General features: G+C 46.8%; 1 pseudogene; it reads right to left on the bottom strand.

Moving 5' to 3' along the window:
• Positions 1-1,352: 1,352 nt before the first annotated feature.
• On the bottom strand, positions 1,353-15,972 carry LOC149357351 (uncharacterized; annotated as a pseudogene).
• Between the last annotated feature and the right edge of the window lie 3,565 nt (positions 15,973-19,537).

Here is a 19,537-nt window from a genome sequence, read left to right as displayed (position 1 = left end):
GGCCGAGAACATGAACAGCGCCATGGCCCAGAATTCTCTGCCGAGGCGAGGGAGATATCAGGCCAGCTTCCCTCACTCTCTTTTTTTGTTCCTTCAGCAGCTGTCACTCCCTCCTCTGGGCTATCAGTTTTTTTTATTTTCTTTTCGAAGGCTCCAAACAAGATAAACGTGGAAGCACGCGGCAAGTAAAGGCGCCAGTTTGGGCAAAAATGCAAGGTATCTCTATTATTTTTCATTGATTTCGCGTCGCCATTTGCCCTATGACGAAATATTGTAGCCAGGTATGCCCTAAACATTTTAAAAATGAAGATGTGCGTTCGTCGAGAACTCATGAGCGCATCACGTCGTCGAGCGCATCACGATTTTCTTGAATTTCTGACTACAGCCCGATCCATCTTATTATCACTGTCGCAATGAGCGACCGGAAGATGAAAGGACGCAGCATAAAATTTTGCATAACTGCGCTAAATATGGATAGATTTTCTGCATAAATAAGAAAAATAGTCTTAATTATGCTGTTTCCTTCAAAGCTCTGCAGTTACACACGTGCGCAGCAGAGCGAAATCATCACCGATGAAAGGATTCACATGTGCAAGCTGGTCCCTGACGCCGAGGTCAGAGAACGCGGTCGAAATTAGAATGTGTGCGGCAGCCAAGCCGGAGCTGCGGGTCACAAATAAGAGACAGACGAGGAACGATAGAGTCACTAAGGCGTTTGAATGTCGATAAACGCTAACCGTTCCGATATGTGTTCGGGCTACTATGGTCTCTAAATGGTGCTGCGAATTTCAGTGATGGTTGTGTACAGAATCACTTAACTTTCGATATCAGTGGCATCGTATACGGAGAGGGCTAAGCAGTGAACTACCACTGAAAATGGCTGTGTCATCGATGCTTGCCCATTAATGTTGATTAGACTCAAATTCATTTCAATCGTTCTTTATTGGCTTCCAAACGAGACTAATCCATCTTATGCATTATCACAGGCTTAGCGCTTTGACCTCGGTCCTAATACTTCAACGCGGCGCCCATTCTTTCTTTCACGTTTTTTATCCTTTTCGGGATAGAAGCGAACAGAGACTCCGCAAGTTTTGGGTCCTGTCGGAGGACATTCCACTCCCTCTCAACGGCTGCCCACAGAGTGTCTGCGTCAATGTTCGTCAAGTTGGAGCGAGCCAGCCGTGCCTTCATTAAACCCCAAACATTTTCGATTATGTTCAGATCGGCGCTTTTTGGTGGCCAGAGGAGCTGCGCAATTCCAGACTTCGTGAGATTTTCTTGCACTGATGGTGCAGTGTGAACAGGGCAGCCGTCGTGTCGGAAATAAAAACATCCATCAGGGAAAGGTCCGTTCACGGCGAAAGGAAGGAGAACAGTGTCTCGTTGTAGACTTCGGCCGTGAGCCTCCCTGGGATGCGGAAGAGGGGACCCAGACCGGCGTAAGTTATTGCACCCCAGACATTGACCGAGACACGCCCGCTTGCTCCGACATCGCGGACGTTTTCAGCTTCATAGCTGCAATAAAAGTGATGACTCGAATCTAATAACCAGAATTACGCATAGGGCAGTTACCACAATAATGCCACGTATCATTGTAGCGTCCGTTCGTTCACGCAAGGCCGCAGAAAAGCGGTGTTATCATTTTTGTTCGTGACGCGAGAAGCGACCGGACTTATCTCGATTGTTCACAGCCATGAGCAGCTGCATCTACGTGTTTCTAGATTACTCTAGATGATCTCGACCTGTTATCTCGAAGTTTCCTTGCCGGCTTTAAATTGAACGATGCCGCGAGCAGCGCACATTCGTAGTTCGACGACTGACGAGCACGCTTGTTCCTTACGCCGCCACCGAGTGATTAAGTTCTTTATTTGGGCTGACTTGCGCCCGCAAAAGAACTTACTCCGAGTAACTCCGAGTAACTGTTTCGACGCTCTCCTCGCGTTCGTACCCCTGCTCTAAGGTGTCCTTTCAACTGCTTCCCTCTCATACAGCTAAAGGAACATCTCCCCCTCCCTTTTAGAAGAAGAATTCGAGATTTCCGTCTACGAACGAGGGTTTTCATTTGGAAAATGTCCACGGCGCTCGATATTCTGCAAGTTGTCAATTAATCGCGGGCGCGACACGAGTGCACTGCACAAGACGACGGAGTAGGACGCCCATGGCCAAATTCCCCTTTGGGGAGGTGGGGAGCGGAAAGCTTTTTAATTTTGCCATTGCACATCCCTCGTTGTGCACACTGATTCCAGGAATGCAATTAGATACCTTTGCAACTTCTCTGACTCCCACAGCTACAAAACCAATAGAGCGGGGGCTTGGAGAGCAGAGAGTAAAATTTTTAATTGGTTTTTGAGCAAAGGAAATGCGCAGTATCTGTCTCACACATCTCGGTGGACACCTGAACCAGAGGGAAGGCGCATCCCTATTGAAAAATCTCGTATGATTTCATACGTGTCTCGTATGAATTCATATGTGCCTCGTATGAATTCATATGTGCCTCATATGAATTCATACGCACTGTATACGAGGTCATATGTGTGTAAATATGTGGCATACGAGATGCATATGTCCTGCAAACGAGGCCATATGTATGCATATGCGCTGCATACGAGGTCATATGTGTGCATGTGTCTCTCTCGTATCACTTCGTATGTATGCATACGTGTCATATGGGACTTATATGTGTGCACACTCGGAGCATATGAGCCATATGTATACATATGCTGCATACGAGCTCATGTGCCGAACTTTGCGTATGAACTCATACGTGGCACACTTCTGCAAATCGACGTGAGCTCACGTCAGTTTGTGTATGTCTTGCATCAACTTGCGTCTTCCCGGCATGACTGCCAGCGCACATGGCTTTGATGCCGGGATGCTGATCATATGTCAGGTTTAATACCGGCCATGGCAGCCTTATTTCAATGGACACATACGAAATAAAAAAATACCCATGTGCTAGCTGTGCAATGTCAGGGCATGTTAAAAAGCAGAAATATGATCTAAACTGATCGTGTCCCTCACTGTCCATGTGTCGCTTCGCAAAATTAAAACCTACATTTTGCAATTTTCTTTTTGAACTCGCGTCACCCTTGTATGAAATGTTTAAATTGGCATATCGGTCGAGTAGTTCATTTGTATTGTCTTTCTTATGAGCCTGAAGTGTCGCATTCATGATGTTGTACTCATGGACAAAAATTTACAGGATGCGATTCGCAAAAAGAAATACTATTTCTGCATGGCCTTGCTAACGAGTCAGCTAGCGTTCCAGGAGATGGAACACACATTCCCCCCCATAATTCGCTGCTCTTCACTGACGTGCTTAGTAATGGACTGTATATATAAGCACGAAACTTACTCTAAAAGAAGCTGCCAAGCTCTAAAACAACGAACTGTGAAATAACAGTGTTCTGCAGCATAACATGGCTCACACAGCTGTAATATGCACAATGTACATTCACATGATACTGCATGTTTTATTGTCATACATCTGTGCCCATGCCAATTTTACAGTAACATTTCGATCTAACAAAAAAAAGCTTGGAGAATGCGATATATACAGAGGGAGAGCAGCTACACTAACTTGCATCCTGGCTACAATGGCCACCAGTATCAAACTAACTAATGTGCAACAGTTAAAGCTGCACATCTGGAAGACATACCTGCACAAAATCACAGAGATTCATGAAATTGCAAGTACGGTATGCCTATACATTGTGCATAATTCAAGGATGGTGACCACTTAGAAACCATGAGATGCAGTAAAGTCACAAAAAGTTATTGGAGTCTACCACTTAACACTACCACTAGATATTTGAGAGCTTGAAAGCACGCCTACAAGAGTCCATGGAAATTCGACAGCTTGAGCTTCAAACTTTAGTTTCTGGCAGTGACATGTGTATCTCTCATGCTATCGATGCAATTTTTAGGACCAAATGTGTAATCTAATATTTTTTCGGTAAATTGCTGTCCCAAATGCAGATCCAGACAGCAATAAAATGTAGTATTATAACCACCATCTTTTGAATGAAGAACCTTTTTAATTTATAAAATTATTTCCTTATCTTTATTGAAGATTAGAAATGAGGTATATACAGAGTGCTGAAGTGAGGGATGGTGCATAGCATCAGGTGAGACTGGAAATTACAGAAGATTAACATACGGTAATATTTTACACTGTGAAAGCACTCAAAGCACAGCAACAGAATAAAAGTTTTCCCATGGCATGGTCAAAGGAAATCTCCACCAACGGCAAAGTTCTCCAGCCGAGAAAGCTCATCCAATATTGCAAGCATATCAAAGGCGTGATACAAAAAAGGTAAGTAAAAAACATGCACTAATATGCCCCAGAACTCCAAAGTAATGCCAAATGACCTCTTGCTCTACAAATAGACTAACACAAAAGAACTTAAAAACAGAACTCCTTTTACATTCGTTCTTGCACAAAGCCATAACTATACACCTCAGCCTACCTTGCTTTGGACTGAACATTAAAATAAGTACGCAGTAATCGCTTCACATTCCCCTAACAACTCCTGACTTTTTGCTGCAGCTCTCTCATGGAAACTAACATATAATATATTAACAAATGCAAGTTTACCTTAACAGGTTGGCCTTTAAAAATGAAAACAAGCAAAAAAACAACTGTCACATGAGAAGTCAAAGAGCACATAAGCCAAAAGGTCATCTTTCGAAAGCATTTACTGCTCAGGCTAACATAATGATAACACACTAAGAAGTTGGAAGTATGTCAAATTCTGATGCATGTAAACTGCACTCCAGATTTAACCAAAGTTCGAGGTGCCATCTGCGACAACAAACCACCAAAACACCAATTAGCTGACCTAAACACTGTCTCTTGATGATATGTGTTCATAAGTTCTTTAGGAATGAAGTGCACTGTTCTGCAAAGTCTCAGAGAAATGGTTCAACAGAGCAGACTTTTGTCAAAGGAGCTTTCAAGAAAGCCACAACCATTATGGTATTTTCCAGATATGTCACACCTCTGTATAATTCTCATGTATAATTCTCATACTGCTAAAATAGACAATTTTCTAAAATTACAACACAAATGTTGTCATTGCGCAAGATACACCTTTGTATACCATCAACAGCATTAATAAGTCCTTTTTCAATGCTGACGAGGCTTTATGGTGGGGCACAGCATGAAGTCAACAAAAATAGTTTTTTGCTAACAGACCATTGCAACACCTTCTATTGCCTATTATATTGTTACAGGTTCTATTTACAAATGATATTTACAAGACAGGTCGACCACAGCCTGGTGCGCCAGCGGCAGGATACTGGAGTTCCTCTTGTTCTTCCAGCGTGCGCACATCTTCTTTGTTCCTCAGGGCCCATGCGTAGCACGTGACATTTCTCCGTTCGCAGACGAAGCCCTCTGGGCCATTCAATCAATCTCGGTCCTGAGAGTGGCAGAGCTTTAGCCGTGCGACATGCACGACTTGGGTTTTCCTTGAGCGGCGTCCTTGCGTTGATTGGGGAGAGATGACATAGTTGAGGTCATATAGGCGAGCAACAACAATGAATGTGCCTGTGTAGTGGGACAGCAGCTTTTGTGATAAACCATGCTTGCGTAGAGGCGTCCACAACCACACAACGTCACCGGGCAGGTAGCAGACATCCTTGCACCGGTGGTCATAACGCTGCTTAGAGCGATCCTGCGGTGCCAAGGTGCGTATCCGGCAATCCGACGGGCTTCTTCAGCGCGAAATAGAGTGTTGGAAATAGAAAGCTCGGTGTCGATAGAGAAAGGTAAGATGCTGTCGAGGGAGCTTTGAGGCGGACGGGCATCAAGAACGAAGAATGGGCTGTAACCAGTTATTTCATGCCTCGAAGTGTTATAGGCGTATGTAATGAAGGGAAGCATGTCGTCCCAGTTCTTATGGCGGGAATCGACATACATGGCAAGCATGTTCATAAGTGTCCGATTGGTACGTTCAACCAGTCCATTCGTCTGGGGGTGGTACGGCGTCGAGTGGCGAAAATGGCATGAACAAAGATGCAGAAGCTCTTCCACAACGTCTGCCGTAAACTGGCGACCGCGGTCACTGATAACAACTCGAGGAGGTCCATGCCGGAGGATGACAGCATGAAGAAGAAAGAGCGAGACTTCAGCAACGGTGGCGCAAGGTAGGACGGCGGTTTCACAGTAACGGGTAAGGTGATCAACGCACATAATGACCCAGCAGTTACCGTTGGACGAGCGGGGAAACGGGCCGAGCAGATCGAGACCAACTTGTTCATATGGTGTGCTTGGAGGTGGCACAGAATGCAGGTGTCCAGGCGAAGAAGTTGCGGGAAGCTTGAACCGCTGACACTGCATGCAGGTGGCCACGTAGCGCTAAACCATGTGACGCATTTTTGGCCAGTAAAAACGTTCTTTGATGCGGTTAAGGGTCCTGGCAAACCCCAAGTGCCCAGCCGTGACGTCATCGTGCATTGCGTGCAGAACAGAGGAGTACAGAGTAGCCGGAACGACGAGGAGAAAGCGCGCACCTCCAGGCGAGTAATTCGTTCTATAGAGTAAACCGTCGCGAATGCAGAAAGGGCTTGCGGATCTCGGGTCATGGGGTTCGGCAAAAAGTGGCGCCAAGTGCTGATCCTTGCGTTGTTCTGTCTGGAAAGTGTCATGATCTGGAAACTCTTGGGAAACGGCAGAGAGATAGTCGTCGAAGTTTTCATCATCGGAAGTAGTAACCGTGAGCGGCAGCCGCGAGAGGCAATCTGCGTCGGCGTGTTGGCGGCCACTTTTGTAAGACACTTTGAAGTTAAACTCTTGGAGGCGTAACGCCCAGCGGGCCAACCGACCGCAGGGGTCGCGTATATTCACAAGCCAGCACAGAGAATGATGGTCTGTAATGACTGTAAGAGCACGTCCATAAAGGTACGAACGAAACCATTGTACGCCGAAAACAACTGCGAGACACTCTTGCTCTGTTACAGTGTAATTACGTTCCGACTTGCTGATGGTGCGACTTGCATAAGCGACGTGTTGATTGCCCTCATGGCGTTGGATAAGCACAGCACCCACGCCGATGCCGCTGGTGTCAGTGTGAAGTTCAGTTGGTGCTGTGGGGCAGAAATGACGCAATATTGGCCGCGAGGTGAGGAGAAACTTGAGCTGCCGAAACGCTGAGTCGCATTCGGGAGTCCAGTGGAAAGGAGCGTCTTTCTGCAGGAGACTTGTAAGCGGGTAGGCTAAATCAGAAAACTTGGGAACGAAACGCCGAAAATATGAGCAAAGTCCTAGGAAACTCCTGGGCTCTTTCACTGATTTGGGCTTTTTGATACTGCTTATTTGACACTGCTTACAGCTTCAACCTTCTGCGGGTCGGGCCTGACGCCATCCTTGTAAACGAGATGACCAAGCACAGTAATTTGGCGTTCACCGAAGCGACACTTCTTGGAGTTCAGCACGAGGCCCGCTCTCTCTATGCAGTCTAGGACAATGGCTAAGCGGCTGTTATGTTCGGCGAAGGTCCTTCCAAAAATAACAACATCGTCCAGATAACACATGCAAACTTGCCACTTCAGGCCACGTAAAATCGTATCCATAAATCGTTCAAAAGGGGCAGGAGCGTTGCAAAGGCCGAATGGCATAACATTAAATTCATAGAACCCGTCAGGTGTCACGAATGCCGTCTTCTCTTTGTCATGCGGGTGCATCGGGATCTGCCAGTATCCAGACCGTAGATCCACCGAGGAAAAGTAGGAGGCTGAGTGGAGGCAGTCAATGGCATCAACAACGCGTGGTAGTGGATAAACATCCTTCTTTGCGACAGTGTTAAGCCGGCGGTAGTCGACACAATATCACCAAGTGCCATCTTTCTTTTTGACGAGGCTCACTGCAGCAGCCCACGGGCTTGAAGATTGCTGAATGATGCCGCGGTGCAACATGTCACGGACTTGTTCATCGATTATCTGACGTTCAGAGGGCGAGACGCGGTATGGCTTCTGTCGAATCGGTTGTGCAGATCCAGTATTGATCATGTGATGGGTACGGGAAGCTGGAATCGGCGGTGGTTGGTCGCGACCGAAGTCAAACACGTCCGCATGCTTCATAAGAACGGCTACTAGTACCTGGCGGTCGCTAGTGGGTAGGGATTTGTTCACCATGGCTAGGAATTGAGAGTCGCTCAGATCGCGGCGTCTAGTTGGACAATACGCGTTGTCAGTGATCGTGGCAACTGGTACAGAAAAACGTTCTTCAAAGCCAGGAAGGTTTATACCTCATGGTAATACTGCAGGTTCGTTGGAATGATTGACAGTCCAAAGAGTGGCATGGCCCTTGGTCACATGGACGACGCTGCGGGGTACTAGCACACTTTTCTTTGCACAGTTCTTTGCACCACGGCATCGAAGGCATCAGAAATCGTGCTTGAGGACACAACGGGAACGAATATGACAGACATTGCTGGAACGACGGTATCTTCAGAGACAGAAAACACTTCAACCACTGGCGAGTCTTCTATGAGAGCTGACCGAAGGCCAGGACTTAATGATATGCCACCACTGCGGAAGTCGAGAGTAGCGCCGCACTGGTGCAAAAAGTCAATACCGAAGATGATGTCATGCGTAGAACGAGGGAGCACCGTGAATTCAGTTCGGAACATGTGGCCAGCGATCACTACATTCACAAAACAAACGCCAATCAGAACCAATGATTCTCCCCCTACACCCCGGAATATAACAGCACGATCTCAAGCGCACATTATGTTACCACCCAGACGGGTCTTGAAAGTAGAACTCATCACTGACACTGTGGTACCAGTGTCCACTAAGGCCATGACGCAAATACCGTCCACTAAAACTTCAAGGCGGTTCTGTAACATAACAATGGACAGAGGAATTGGCACTATCGATGATCCGGCGACAGCACCTCCATCGACCGCACACGCTAGTTTCCCGGTGACGGTGGGGAACGACGTTGGGGAGAAGGCGAGCAGCGAGAGCGGTGCAGAGGTGGAGTCAGACTAAGGTCAGAGGCAGGGGAGTCGTTCCGTGGTGGCGTGTAACTGGATGGGCGCTGAGACGATGTGAAGACACGGTCATGAACAGGCGCATTGAAACCCGGGCGAGGGTACGACATTTGGCGCTGGGAGCGGGAAAACTGGCCCCGGCGACGGCAGAATCTAGAGATGTGACCGATCAGATCACAGCGGTAACAAAGCGGTGAGTCGCAGGGGCACTCGGGATAACACTCCTCGTAGCCAGTGTCGAAGCGGCCATCGTACTCCGGCTGCCGTAGGTGGCGTTGCGGACGAGCTGGCGCACTGGGGCTGGGGCGGGTGATCCGGGGAGCGTCGCTGTAATTAATGCGAGTAGCACTGGTAGGGGCCGGACTGGACAAACTTCAAGGGGAGGAGCGGTAGGCGGGAGCCGCCTGCAGAGAACAGCTCTCATACGGGACTTCACTGCGGCGCCCAAGATCTTGATGCCCGGAGAGTTCATCACGCACAATTTTACGAATGAAGTCAGGGAGAGTCGCAGCATTCACAGGCTCGTGCAAATCCACGCTGGCGACGGTGGTGACGTTAGGCAGGCGACCAAACATGGGAGTAATTCGACGCAGCTTTAGAGCTTCAAAGGTGCGGCAGTGCTTGATGATATCCGTGGGCGAGTCTAAATTTTCTTTACTGATAAGACAGCTGTAGACGTCCTCTGCGATGCCCTTAAGGAGATGGCCAATGCGATCTTCGTCGGACATACTGGGATTAACAATTTTGCACAGCTTCAAGACCTCTTCTATGTAAGTCGTGCAGGTCTCTCCAGGCACTTGCGCTCTCTGAAGCAAAGACTGCTCAGCGCATTTTCGTTTGGCAACGGTATCTCCGAAGCAGCTGCGGAGCTCTTCCATGAAGCGGTCCCAACTCTTTATCGACGCCTCATGGTTTTGGAACCAAGTTAGCACGGTGCCATCGAGAAAGAAAACGACATTGGCAAGCTGAAGAGTGGCATCCCAGCCGTTGTATTTGCTCACCCGCTTGTAATTGGTGAGCCAATCATCCACGTTTTCGCCAGCCTTCCTGGAAAACGTCCGCGGCTCACGGTAGTGCTGCCAAGAGGGCGTTGCTACTCCGGTCAGACGTGCTTCGGCTTCCTTGGGCATTTGCACGAGCAACGGTGGCAATCCGGCGATTCTTCGGCTGCAGCGGTTGCGAGAGGAGTCCGTGGTGATCGACCCAGCACCTCCACCACACTGTTACAGTATATTCACAAATGCTATTTACAAGACAGGTCGACCAGAGCCTGGTGCGCTAGCGGCAGGATACTGGACTTCCTCTTTTTCTTCCAGCGTGCGCACATCTTCTTTGTTCCTCAGGGCCCATGCGTAGCACGTGACAATATTTTTATAGAACTTAGTTGTTAACACATAGCATGATGCACTCTAGACAGAATGTGATACAAAACACTTAAATTGGCTCAGTGGTTATGGCGCTCAGCTGCTGGCCCGAAAGACGTGGGCTCGATTCGGCCGCGGCGGCCGAATTTCGATGGAGGCGAAATTCTTGAGGCCCGTGTACTGAGCGATGTCAGTGCAAATTAGAGAACCCTAGGTAGTCGAAATTTCCGGAGCCCTCCACTACGGCATCCCTCCTAGCCTGAGTTGCTTTGGGACGTTAAAACCCCAATGAACCAAAAAAACTAAGCCAATTTAGGAACATAATTGAAACGTTTAGTCCGAAAAACGCACTTCATGAGTACAGTCATGTCTCGTTTATACAAGAGTGTCAGTTCCTAAGAAGACCTGCCCATAAACGCAATAACAAAATGTGAAGAAAACAATTTCACAATGAAAACTTTGCAGAAAAGGTCTGCTTCTCTGTATAGCAGCGTGCAGTAAACTATAAAGCAGAGAAGCCCTTCAGTACTCCAAATGCTTTATCCTGGTTGCTATTACCTTAAATATGCAGTGAAGCTAGTGGTGACTTAGTGTGGTGACTTGTCTCTTACTACAATGGTCTTCATGCTGCGAATCAACAATACAAGGCTCTACCCAGTCAGCTGACAGCTCCTGAATACAATTCAATGTTGCAGAAGCTGTTGAACAGCTTCTTCCACAGTAGTTCATAAAATATAGTAAATGAAACAGCACAAGAACCAGCACACTACCACTCTAAATCATTGAACCAAAACAAAAAAGGCCGTTCCTAAGGCATTTAGAATTTCACGCTGCCTTTCAAGGTGTCCAGCATTCAAAACAGAGGTGAGGTCAAGCTTTTGTCCTAACCGTCAATCAACACAGAATAAGAATAAGTAGGCCCCAATAGGCCTTGTGCATTTACTCCATGTCCACCATCTAAACAGCAAGCTTCCACATAGATCAAGAAAGCAAAAATACATTTAAGAAGTTTGATCCCCAGAAAAATTGTTCGTAACTAAATCTGTTGATATTAACACGACATGACTGTATTATGTATGCTACGCAAGGAGGGTGAAATTCAAATTTTTTTTAGAGCAGTCAAGCAAACGTCACTTTTTTTAGCAATGTTTCCTAAGCTGCATTCGATTCAGCCGTGGTTCTCTGCACCGCCGGAATCGGTTCACAGTGCGCTGCACCAAAGCGCTCGATTCACAGCGCCCCCTGCACCACCGTCCGCGATTGATTTTGGTGCAGTCGTGGTGCCGCTTCGGTGCAGAGAACCGCGGCACCGTCAGAGACGGAGGTGCAGGATAGTGGTGCACGTGTTTGACGTCGTAAGCAGACGACGCGCGCAGCCGACGTTTTGTTTGTTAACATCAATGGCCAACTAAAGGAAGTTTTTCCCGTTTCTCGCGACAGCCTGAACAGCCTCTTGAATTCGAAGCTGAAATACCTAGCTACTACGCTTTCGTAATAGTTGGGGCTTCTGTTGCGGTCTGTCTGCACTGTGTTGCTGCAAAAGAAAGCACCACGTCGGCTTCCTCATCTTCGCTGTCTGACGACTCAGAAAATTCCATAAAAGTGGATTCGGCGATGTCGTAGTCCATGACTCCACGAGGCACGAAAAACAGACGCGACGCACCGCAACACAACACACCACGACGGACGAGAACCGGATAGCAGACGACAAGGCCTGTGCGTGCACGCGCTCGATTGAAAATCTCCGCACCAGTGATTTGTGACGCTACTGACGCGCTGCACCTGCACCAAGAAACTGGAATTGCACTGCGCCGGCACCAACGGAACTTTTTCAGAATTAGTGCAGAGAACCAGTTCTGAATCGAACAGACCTCTAGTGGGATAGTTAGTGCAAATACCTCATTTTCAAAAACTGCATAAAAAGACAAACAAACCAAAGACAGTGCAGCTCACTCTGGGCTGTGTGTTTGTCTTTTCTTGTCTATTCGTTCTTGTACTTTCTTGCAGTTTTTGAAAGTAGTCCACAACAGCAGCAGACTAGTCTCGCTCAATAAGATTTAGAATTTTGCAGAGGAAGTTTTCCTCACCACTGAAAGACAAAAGTATACAAGGCTTAGACAACTTAAGAATATTCAAGGCAACAAGCGGATACTGTTGAGAAAAAAAAACACTCTGTAATGTGAGGCAGCCTTTTTGGCTTTTGTTCAATGAATTATAGTGGTAGGGTGCTGGTTCTTGAGCTGTTTCATTTACTATATTTTATGACCTACTGTAGAAGAAGCTGTTCAACAGCTTCTGCAACACTGAATAGTATTCAGGAGCTGTCAGATGACTGGGTAGAGTCTTGTATTGCTGATTCGCAGCATGAAGACCATTGTAGTAAGAGGCAAGTCACCACATTAAGTCACCACTAGCTTCACTGCATATTTAAGGTAATAGCAGTCAGGATAAAACATTTGGAGTAGTGAAGGGCTTCTCTACTTTATGGTTTACTGCACGCTGCTATACAGAGAAGCAGACCTTTTTCGCAAAGTTTTCATTGTCAAATTTTTTTCTTCACATTTTGTTATTGCATTTATGGGCAGGTCCCAGCAGCAGACTAGTCTCGCTCAATAAGATTTGGAATTTTGCAGAGGAAGTTTTCCTCACCACTGAAAGACAAAAGTATGCAAGGCTTAGACAACTCAAGAATATTCAAGGCAACAAGAGGATACTGTTGAGAAAAAAAACACTCTGTAATGTGAGGCGGCAACACGACTTCCGATTCTTCAGGAACAATTTTGCCACAAAGCAGAATAACATCGCCATTGCATGCCGACCTTTCATCAGTGATCTCAAATATGCGCTTTATAAAGAAACAGTCACCATTGTTTGATTCAAAACAGGTACTGTCCCCTCTGAAGCTTCGTTTGTACTCCTTACTGTGGAAAATGGTCACATAAAGCGCTCTGTATAAAATAGGAATGACAAAAAATTTACAATTTAAACATTTCAGGCAGGAAAGTTTAGGCTTACCTGCATAGTTGATGGAAGGAGTGGAAAGTTGGTCACGCAGAAGGATGAAAATGGCCTCGCAGAGCAGAGCAAAATGTGTCACATACTTGGATGGTAGCACATCATGGCAGCAAGGTATGCAGAACAGCAACCAATTTCGCCATTCATGTGCCTTCCAGAAATGTCTTTCCAGAAGTGTGCGAGGCAAGCGTGTGATGTGATGTGGTGGCCTAATGCTGAGGAGGCGCTAGTTGACAGCATTTATAGTAGCTGGCCGCCCTGCAAACAAAGTTGAAAGTGCACAACTGCACTTAGGAGATAGCTCAAGGCATAGGTATGTGAAATACACATAACATGTAGAAAGGCTGCTAGTGCTCACCTATGTAGTACCGCTCCCGGCAGTTGGACGATTCAAACCAGTAGTCGGTAAACTGCCTTTCAACACCGAGGAGTACATAGTGCATATACTCCACAGTATAGCACCACACGACGTCCAGGTATGCAAGAGCTGTAAAAGGTGATGGCCCTTTGAAACCATTCACTGACGTCTCCAGCTGTATGGCAAGGTTCATGTCTCTACGTGCGCCCCCTGCTGTCCTCTGTGGCAGGGGGGTCTGTCTCAACGTAGAGCCGCCGCCCTAAAAGACAAAGTTGAGTCAGGATTATATTTCAGAAAGCCTATCATAGAAAACTAAATTCACAACATATTTTAAGACAGATGCTGCCCTCAAACATGAAAATATAGTCTGTTGCAATGCTAAACGCGCACCATAAATGTTTCTCTCGGGTAAACCGCTAACTTATTCATGTTGGAATTCGACACAGAGATGACACACGAGTCTTGCTTTTTCAATAACAAGTTTGGATGTACTTTACTGATTTGATCATAATTATAATAACCTGAAGCATGGTGACCCATAACAAGCAGCTTTATCATAGTGCTGTGTAGCGTTGCAGCAGTCGGAATGTTGGCTCTGAGTGTCTTAGAATCAGGTGTGGTAATGTCAGTGTTAAGTGGACATCCACTGTCTTAAAACTGAAGATTGTATGAATTAATGCGCATAACATAAACATTACATGGACATCCGATATCTTATGGAGTATATTAAATAGATTCAGAGATTCAGAACAGAACTAAACAACAGCAAAAGATATTAATTATACATTTACTATCCAGGTTTAACATGCATGCATTTTAACACATCCCTTGTTGTTTCTTTGAACATCAATGTAATAACAATTATTGAATGTTGGCAAACAATGCCTTCAGTGAATATTAGTATGACTTTCTTACCATTTTCAAACTGTCCACAGCTGAGACACCAGGGGCAGCCAAAACGTCCATTAAATTGGACGTGGTTCCCAACAGACGCCCTAGCAGGGGCATCAACGCATACACATGCCAGGTATGCTTTTGATGACAATGACAAGGAGCCATGCCGCCACAGAATGTCCCCAACACTTGTGAGGGCTTGCAAAAATTTTCCCATGAAAAGAAGCATGTCTGGATGTTTTCGCCCAAACCACAGGCCAGCAAGAAAACAGTTATCATTGCGGTTAGGCTGAGGAAGTTCATTGATGCAGAGTTGGATTGGCCAGATTGACGCCTTTGTTGACTTGTACAGCGGACTTCCATCAGTGTTTACTGTCAGCGAGAGGTCACTCCATCTCAGAAATCCCTCCTGACGGACTCTTAGACACATTGCTGCGTTGCCGATGTCTGTCACGAGTCTGCCTCCTGCATTCATTTCGTCTCTCATCTTCGAAAGACTGGTGAAGAGCACATCCTTCACTCGTGCCATGACGTGGTAAAGCTGTTTTTTCAAGTCCAAGATAAAGAAAAAGCTGCCCTTCTTCCTGGCAGCGCGGATGGAAGTAAATGACTTTCAGATGTTGCAAGTAAGTTTGCCATCATTAAGATCAAGGAGGGATGTACATACTTCACAAAAATAATGTGTGTTGATCATTGTTGCACACTTTGGTGGCCAGAGCTTTCGGAACAGGTATTTAGTGTGAGGCAAGCCTGACCGCTGGTAACCAAAGAGTGCATCAATCAACTTCAGCATGTCATTCACCGCTGACCAAGTCAGTCCATGTGCCACCACAAATGACATTATCAAAACAATCGCCTCTGCTAGAGTTGTTGAGTTTGGCAACGTTTTGTGCCCACAGTCCCTGACACACTGTGCCAAAAGCTCGCAGTCATCAAATTGCGATACGTTGCCATCTTGGACGTGTTCGTCGCCTTCTTCCTGCTCACTGTCTTCAGTGCTGCAGCTAAAGTCACTTTCACTGTCTGCTCACAGCTCTGCCAGCCCAGAGGTTCCGAGCTGAGGCACTGCGGGCTCGTTGCTGGCCACATCGCACACTGTTGGCTGCGTTGACGTGCCGGCCTCGCAAGACACGCCAGGCGCACTGTCCTGCAGTTGTTCATCGCAAGGTTCATCTTGCGGTGTGGGGACAAGATGAGGAGACGCTACTCCCGCGCTGGCCGGCGCGACGGTCCGCTGCTTATTGGCCCACAATGTAGTGCGCGGAACACAAAATGGCTGCGCTGCATCCATTAAGTACAGCTTACGACGCTTTGGCGCTGCCTCCTGCACTCCCTGGCTCATGATCGGCGAAGCTATGTCTCCCGAGCAGAGGCTGCGGTTACGAACTTGCGCGCGTACTCTTTCGCTAGTAGTGGAGCTTGCGGCAAATGAGGCGGACGTACGCGCTTCGTTTCAACTATAAGTTTTCGGAATGTCAACTGGGAACATATGCGTACGCCGATAATTCAACACTTCCACAGCAGAAGACGAAAGAACGCCACGCATATGCCAATGCCCGTTGGGGTGGAGAGTCGTTGTTCTTCACCTCTTAGAATGGCGCATACCCGAACAGGGGGATCGGCATGGAGGAAGATGTGGATCGACCAAGAAGAGGGGTGCAAAGAGAGTTTTTGTGATTAATTTTTTTTGTTGGGGAAATGAATAAACTAATTAATTAATAGAAATAACAGAATGCCGGGGAAGAGAAAAGTCAACAGAGAGCAAAAAGACAAAAAAGAAATGGGAAATGCACAACGCACGCAGGAGAAGGACTTCGTGAGATTTGTAGCAGAGGGACGAGAAACGGGAGGGATGAGAACGGGATGAGGGATGGGGACTATATAGCCACCAAATTTTTTCTTGCGTGTTTCCTTCTTTCAAACGATGCGTTAGACTTTCGTATAGACGGAGCGGAGGCTGCATTAAATGTAGCAGTGAATCAAAACTACATATCAGCGATTATATTAGTTTTTCTAGTGGATCACATGAGAAATTTTAGAGGCCCGTGTACTGTGCGATGTCAGTGCACGTTAAAGAACCCCAGGTGGTCGAAATTTCCGGAGCCCTCCACTACGGCGTCTCTCATAGCCTTAGTCGCTTTGGGACGTTAAACTCCATAAACCAACCAACATGACCAAAACATCAGTTTGACGCCACAGTCGTCGTTCAGTCGATGAAACCGAAACAACATGAGAGAAAAATGCAGTTATAAATTATTTAGCGGTTGTAGGCATATACCACCAGTTAATCCATGTATTCTAATGTCTAATGCATCGTTTGACAGAAGAACACGCGCAATGAGATTTGGTGTCTGTAGTCCTTTAATTCATAAAATTGTTGGGCGTCTCTCAGTCCAGGAGACCAATGGGTTTTGCCGCCTCTCTTGCGCGGTTTACTAGCGATAGAGCTGGACAGCGCCGCCTCCCAGTCCTCAATTATTGTTGGGTTAATAGATAAATAGTGGTTCAGAATAATTATGTTCCTGCGCGATGTTGGGGGACCCGGGGTAATGTTTCATCCGGGGAAGGCGTCCTAGCTTACAAATCTTTCGCGCCGCCACCTGTAGGTACATGTCAAGAGTTGCTTTACGCGCCGTATATTTCGCGTTTCCCAAGCACTGCGGCAGCCAGTCTCGGTGTGAATGCAGCATGGATGAAGCTTGTGTATGGAATATGTAACGGGGCACACACCGAACCATGTCCATCCCGGGTTTACAGTACAGTCGCGCGATCATCTCCTCCATCTTTCGCGCTGTTAGCTTCGAACGCAGCAATATCAACGCGCAAATAAAGAAAAACGCATTTCAGAGATAACACATTGGGGCTTCCACAAGAATATGGAATAAGAACAGGCACAACAGTATTATTACAGCCCGCAAAATAATCCTTGTGCTTTTTAGTTCTTGTCTGTTTATATACGCTTTGCAGATCTCTACCATTTTTCATGGGCAGAAACCCACGCCAATGCCAACATGTTGGCCAACTTTATTGGAATATGGAAATTCATAGACAACATGTGGTGAATTTTTTCGCTTTCAACAGGAGAGTAGTGTGAGGTTGCGAGTACCTGGCATTCGCGTAGTTTTTTTTTCTCCAGTTTTGCTTACGTTTTCGTCTGCTCCTTCCGTCTATGTTGTTCGCGCACTGTGCTTCGAAAGAACACTGTGACGCATTCATTCTCACGAAGGTACTACCGTGAAAACCAGCGCACACCATCAACACTGCGTGTGGCATACCTATGCCGTCTGCTAGCGCAATCCAACAGCGAGGTGCGTTTTAGCCGCTGCGTCGGACAAGTCAAGCCAGGCTTATCTTTTGTGTCTTGCCATGGAGGAAAAAAAACTCGAGGCCCATGCTCGAGGCCCCTCGCCATGCCCCTTGCTCTCCGAGCAGCATGCCAAAAAGTCACGTGCTTTCGCAAGGTCTACTGGGCGGCCAAGAAGGGGAGGAACAGGGGAGAGCTACCTTAAAAAAAAATGCAACATAGCCGCCTCTCCTGAGTTTTTTCTTCCTCCATGTGTCAGGTATTGCCCTCGTTGCGACGTCTGCTACAAGCAAAGTCAAACCAACAATGTCTTCGTCATCACCCTCGTTCGCTTACGTGAAATATAAAGATGGTTTTAAGGCCATTGTGCAGATTTCTTTAATAAAAAGCTACTCCCCGTCATCAGTCGACGACCTCGCGAAGGCGAAAAGTGTTTATTGGTGCAGCAGCGCTGACAAGGGGACAAACGATGAAGGTTTCTATGAAGCGGACATTGTGGAGCTTGGCGGTGAGCCCTTCACTTCCGAAAGTTTGTGCAATGCCTTCACAATGACTCAGCTGCGTATATAGCGGCAAGCAGCGGCCGCTGCCCTCTAGACCGAACCGACTCCTTGCTTGGACTTCATGCGGGACTGCAGTCAAAAGTACTGCCGCTTACCGGTGTGCATGTACTGTCCATCTGAAACAGCTAGGTGACAAGGAGAAAATGTCGCTAAGCGAAGCAGTGTTGTCAAATAGAAGAGGCGTGTTGGTGCTCCGAAACTAGCGCTTACTTTGGAAGATTTTTACCGCCACTTCAGTTGCATACCTACCAAAGCGAACGGTACGCTGTACAGCCATCTCTGCCTCGACTCGAAATTGTGCTTAGCAATGAGTGCAAACAGTCTTTTGCACATTTCGCGAAGTCAGCTTCCATGTGTGTAAAAGCCCCTCCATCATGGCAGCGCAATAAAAACTGAGTGCAGTACTGTAAATTTACTGTATGTTGCCTGAGCGTGGTTGCTGCATGCACCTGCAGAGCTGCTGCTTTTCAGTCTCACGCCTCCCCACATTGCCTTATTCAGCTCATATCAGAAGTGTACAGCATGGATGTGTTGCGTTATTCTGCCTTCAGGACTTTCGACCGCTGCACTGTATTACCGGCGGTCAGGACGGACCGCTGTAATACATGATTTTGCTTTGAAGAGAAGTTAACTTACGAGTTTTGCAAAGCGTTTGTAAAACTTTCCAAGAAGTGCTTTTCTAGCATACAGCTTTTGTCAAAGGTATGCAACCCGAGGGGTTTGCTTCTATTCCAAATAGCAGGACACTAGCGCTAATGTCCAAAGCTTCGGAGATGTGAGGACAAGAGTACCTGTCCGATTTAGAATGCAGGTGATGCAAAAGGAGACACACTGCATGATGTACTTGCACTTTGGCTGTATGTTTTTGACAAAGGCTGTGCATTATACATGCACTTATCCACATTTCTGTTTGCTATCGTCCACATTTTTTCTCTTTTGCACCGTGACACAGTTACAAAGGTGGACCTGATCCAGAGGATAGCAAAGCGTAGGATTCCTGTGCCAGATTTCATTTTCGAAGAAGATGTACTTGGAAGACT

Source organism: Amblyomma mixtum, chromosome 3 (assembly GCF_055824585.1).
Source record: "Amblyomma mixtum isolate Tamu chromosome 3, ASM5582458v1, whole genome shotgun sequence".
NCBI classification, from domain to species: Eukaryota; Metazoa; Arthropoda; class Arachnida; order Ixodida; family Ixodidae; genus Amblyomma; species Amblyomma mixtum.
This window is presented reverse-complemented; position numbering and strand designations above follow the sequence as displayed.